Source organism: Mesoplodon mirus, assembly GCF_964341445.2.
Source record: "Mesoplodon mirus genome assembly, chromosome: 5".
Classification (NCBI taxonomy): Eukaryota; Metazoa; Chordata; class Mammalia; order Artiodactyla; family Ziphiidae; genus Mesoplodon; species Mesoplodon mirus.
Window position 1 is genome coordinate 43090012 of NC_138980.1, and position 5559 is coordinate 43095570.

Genomic DNA, 5559 nt, shown 5'->3' on the forward strand with positions numbered 1-5559 from the left:
CTATATCCTTGAATTAGTTTGTTTTCATGAGAAGTTTTGTTATTGGTTGGCCATTTTTTAAAAAACTTTTTATTGGAGTATAGTTGATTTACAATGTTGTGTTGGTTTCAGGTGTACAGCAAAGTGAATTAGTTATACATATATCCACTCTTTTTTAGATTTTTTTCCTGTATAGAGTTGGCTGTTCTTTCTTGGTGGACAGTGAACATTCTGGTGTGCTGCTTCAAGTTTGTCTTTGGCTCAGGAATGTCTTCTTCTAGTATATCATAAATGGTATTTCTTTTCTATGTCTTCAGGTAACATATTCAGGAACACCAGTTATCAGCACCTGGGATCTCTGTTGCCTGCCCTTAACTTCCGTTATCTCACTGAGAGTACGTTCCTCTAGTGAAAAGTCTCCTCAGAGCCCCCTTCAGTTCCTCAGACTGTAGATGAAGGGATTCAGCATGGGGGTGACTACCGTGTACATCACTGAGGCTACTGAACCCTTTCTGGAGGGATGGGCTATTCCAGAAGTGAGGGAGACCCCAAGGCCTGCACCATAGAACAAGATGACTGAGAGGTGAGACCCACAGGTGGAAAAGCCCTTATACTTCCCACCAGTAGATGAAATGCCCATTATGGAGGAGATAAGAATAAGAGAAAAGGATCCCAGTCAGGGGAATAACACCCAGCAGGCCAGTTACAAAATACAGCAGGATGTCATTAACAAGGGCGTCAGAGCAGGTGAGCTTGAGAATCTGAGCAAGTTCACAGAAAAAGTGGGGGATTTCTGTCTCTTTGCAGAAGGACACCCTCAAAACCAAGCTTTGCAACAAAGAATATGTCAGGCAGATCAACCAAGAAAGCAAAAGCAGGAGACCACAAAGGCGAGGGTTCATGATGACCGTGTAGTATAGGGGGTGACAGATGGCCACGAACCGGTCATAGGCCATCACTGTCAGTAGCAAATTATCTAGCCCAGCAAAGATCATGAAAAAATACATCTGGGTAAGGCAGCCTTCATACCTGATGCCTTTGTTCTGCATCTGGATGTTCAGTAACATCTTGGGGACTGTGGTGGTGCTGAAACAGATGTCAGTGAAGGACAGGTTGGAGAGGAAGAAGTACATGGGGGAGTAGAGGTGGGAGTCTGAGATGATGGCCAGGGTGGTGAGCAGGTTCCCTATAACACAGACCAGGTACATGGACAGGAACAGCCCAAAGAGGAGGGGCTGCAGGTCCATATCTTCCGAAAGGCTCAGAAGGATGAATTTTAAAATAGCTGTTTGGTTCCCTGTTTCCATATAACTTATGGAAATTGCCTGGAAAGAGGCAAGAATAATGTTCAAACAATGACAAAACAGGAATGTGCCATACATTTGAAACTCATTCACTTATGAAGTCTTATGTTTTATCTAGCGTTTTCTAGACCAAGATCTCCTCAATAATACCCTCCCTTCCCTGCTTCGACCACTACTACCAGGAACGCCTCTTTAAAAATGAATGTCCCACACCATGCAGGGGTGTCTTGCATCTTCCCTGACTCATGACTATTCCTTTGCTGTATAATTCCTGCGAAAGTACCAGCCTCGGTAACATATCCTTTCTGCCTTGCCATTGTGGTCTCTTCAAGTTCCAGGGAAACGTAGAGAGAAAGAGATCATTGGGAGTTGCAGAATTTAATGATGTTTTATTACCCTCCTGCCATTTGCCTTGAAATAATATCTTGAAGCAGACCATTCTCTGTCTCAAGTTTGACTCGGAGAAGGATATTGTGCAAAGATTTTATAGATAATTCCTCCATTATCATATAGTAACTTCTCCACTACTCTCCCAATTTGTCCCTCTGTCGTTGTTGTAATGATCAATGTAGCATAATACACCCCAATTCCAAAGACCAAATCAGAACTCCCACCATACATTCTAATTGTGTCCTGCATGCTCGTGTTGCAGTTCTTTAAATTTCTTTAGGTTGAGAGGACTATGCCTTTTCTGTTTCATGTTAATTTTGTAGCCTAAGCACTTAGTACAGTACCTGGTATATAATAGGTGCTCTGTAAATATTTGTTGAACGAATGACAGAAATTGTCAGGGTGTGTAGAGGCAATTCCCTATCATAAAATCTTTTTTTTAATTAATTAACTTTTGGCTGCATTGCGTCTTCGTTTCTGCACACGGGCTTTCTCTAGTTGCGGCGAGCGGGGGCTGCTCTTCGTTGTGGTGCATGTTCTTCTCATTGCGGTGGCTTCTCTTGTTGCGGAGCACAGGCTCTAGGTGCGCAGGCTTCAGTAGTTGTGGCACGTGGGCTCAGTAGTTATGGCTCATGGGCTTAGTTGCTCCACGGCATGTGGGATCTTCCCAGACCAGGGATTGAACCATGTCCCCTGCATTGGCAAGCGGATTCTTAACCACTGCACCACCAGGGAAGTCCCTATCATAAAATCTTTTAACCAAGAACAAAGAGACCATTTATCATGAAGACTTTTCAATTGAAAATAAAGAGAATGAGAGACTTCTACCTTTTATGTCCCTCCTTAAAATTAAAAAAAAGTCTTAATTTCTGTTTGAATATTATGTCTCTACCACAGGAGGGAATTTCTAAACTAAGAGACAGTTATCCTCAATTTCATATACATTTAAGAAAAATTTCCTTCCTTTGAGTTGAAATGTGTCCTTTTGTAACTTACATGGTTTTAGTTCCTCTCTCTGAAGATCATTTCTCTTTGTCATGATAATATTTAGATATTTGTAGACATCTAAATGATTCTCTGCATCTCCTCATCTTCTATTTATTCCACAATTTTTTTTTTTTTTCGGTATGCGGGCCTCTCACTGTTGTGGCCTCTCCCGTTGCGGAGCACAGGCTCCAGATGCGCAGGCCCAGCGGCCATGGCTCACGGGCCCAGCCGCTCCGCGGCATATGGGATCCTCCCAGACCGGGGCACGAACCCGTATCCCCTGCATCGGCAGGCGGACTCTCAACCACTGCGCCACCAGGGAGGCCCTCCACAATTATTTGAGTGCCTACTGTATGCCAGGCAGTGGGTTAGAACTAAGTATAGAAAGGTAAGAGGCATGGGCTCTGCTTTCCTGTAGCGTTGAGTGTTACGGAAATGTTGCTGCCTTTGACTCCTCTGAGGTAATTATTCTGATTAAGACTCTTATGATCCATCCACTCAAGGAAGGTGATTAGTAGTATTAACTGGTCATACTTAAGGAATATTAACTTAGTTGAAAATTCAAGAAAGTTTGTAAAAGGAGATGAATGAGGACAGGCAACTTTTAAAACAGTGCAATGGACATAAATACAGAAATATCAGTGGGACAGACTGGACAGTCATGAAACAGATATTAGCCAATATGAGAATTTAGTTTGTAATATAGATATATCACAAGTTAACCCATAAAAGATAAATGATGTAATAAATGGTGTTTAGAAAACTAGAAAACATTTGAAAAACACCTCAAAATAAATACCTAATAGAAAAGAGAGTGACTGGAAAAACTGAAATCAGAACACTATTAGAAATGAATGCAAATAATGTATTTATATGACTTCATGAAGTGTTCAAGCTTCCTAAGTAGAAGAGCAGTGAAAGGAATCACAAAGGATTAGATGAGTAGTTTAAAAAACACTCAGTAGGGACTTCCCTGGTGGTCCAGAGGTTAAGAATCCACCTCCAATGCATGGGACACGGGTTTGATCCCTGGTCTGGGAACTAAGATCCCGCATGCCATGGGGCAACTAAGCCTGCGTGCCACAACTAGAGGGTAGGCTGCGCACCGCAATGAAAGATCCTGAATACTGCAACGAAGATCGCACGTGCTGCAACTAAGACCCGACGCAGCCAAATAAATAAATAAATAAATAAATAAAATACATTCAATAAATCATGTGTTTATCAATAATACCAAATGACATGAGGTAGGGAGGATTTATAAGAAAATATAAAAGTGCAATAACAATATATTAGAAAGCTCGTAAAAACAGTAAGAAAAAATAGAAAAAATAAAAGGCTAAATACAAGTGTATAAAAACATGAAAAAATGCTCAAGTTCCATAAATATATCAATGAAAACCAAAGTAAAGGAACAATTAGATGCTATTTTTGTAGACTTTATTTTTGAGAGTAGTTTTAGTTTACAGAAAAATTGAGCAGAAAGTGGAGTTCCCATTTATTACCCCTCTCCCTGCTGGTCCTTGGTTTTACCTATTATTAACATTTTGCATTGTTGTGATACATTTGTTATCATTAATGAACCATTATTCATACATTATTATTAACTAAAGTCCATAGTTTAGAGTTAACTCTTGGTGCTGTACTGTTTTATGGGTTTTGTCAAATGCATAATATTATTTATCCACCATTATAGTATCATACAGAGTACCCTAAAAATCCCCTGTGCTCCATGTAATCTTTCCCCTCTCCAACCACCGGCAACCACTGATCTTCTTACTGTCTGCAGTTTTGCCTTTTCTAGGATGGCATATGGTTTGAATCGTGTAACCCTTTAAGACTGATTTCTTTTACTTACATATACATTTACAGTTCTTCCATGTCCTTTGATGGTTTGATAGCTCACTCTCTACTATTCCTAAATAATATTTAATTGTCTGGATGTAACCACAGTTTGTTTACTGAAGAACATCTTGGTTCCTTCCAATTTTGGTCACTTATGAATAAAGCTACATAAAATTTGTATAAGTTTTTGTGTGGACATAAGTTTACAACTCACTTGGGTCAATACTAGGAATACAACTTCTGGGTAATATGGCAAGACTATGTTTCCATTGAAAGAAATAGCAAACAAAACAAAACAAAACCAGCACCAAATGTAATGAGACTATCAAATGTTGGTCATAATAAGTGAAATTGGCATGACTGTGTTTGAAAAGACGCCTTTCGGCTAAGCTATTCTAGAGATCAAGTTAGTAAGTATTTGGAACCCTGCAAATGTATATATACACTGGGAGCCCTCTATTTTAATTCTAAGAAAATAGTGTATTAGATTGATCCCAAAAGATTTAGGTATGAGACTGTTGCAACATTACTTCTTATGTTATGGTACTTTTATTTTATTGAACAGAATGGATGAATGAATGATTTTCTTTTTGCCATGCCATGTGGCATGTGGGATCTTAGTTCCCCAACCAGGAATCGAACCCATGCCCCCTGCATTGGGAGTGTGGAGTCTTAACCACTAGACCACCAGGGAAATCCATTATGGTATTTTAGAATGTACTGTGGAGTATTGCTGTTACAGTACAGGCATACCTCATTTTATTGTGCTTCACTTTATTGTGCTTCACAGATACTGCAATTTTTACAAATTGTTAACTAAGTCTATTGACGCCGTATTACCAACAACATTTGCTCACTTCATGTCTCTGTCACATTTTGATAATTCTCACAATGTCTCAAACTTTTTCTTTATTATACCTGTTACATTATACTTATATTATACTTGTTTATTATCAGTGATCTTTGATGTTACTAGTATTACTCACTGAAGGCTCAGATGACGGTTAGCATTTTTTAGCAATAAAGTATTTTTTAGTTAAGGTTATACACATTG

The 5559-nt window shown here is 39.4% G+C and overlaps 1 pseudogene across 1 annotated transcript; it reads right to left on the reverse strand.

Moving 5' to 3' along the window:
• Nucleotides 1-328: 328 nt before the first annotated feature.
• On the reverse strand, nucleotides 329-1386 carry LOC309804852 (olfactory receptor 7D2-like; annotated as a pseudogene). Its single transcript has one exon. The product of its transcript is annotated as an olfactory receptor 7D2-like (transcript).
• Between the last annotated feature and the right edge of the window lie 4173 nt (nucleotides 1387-5559).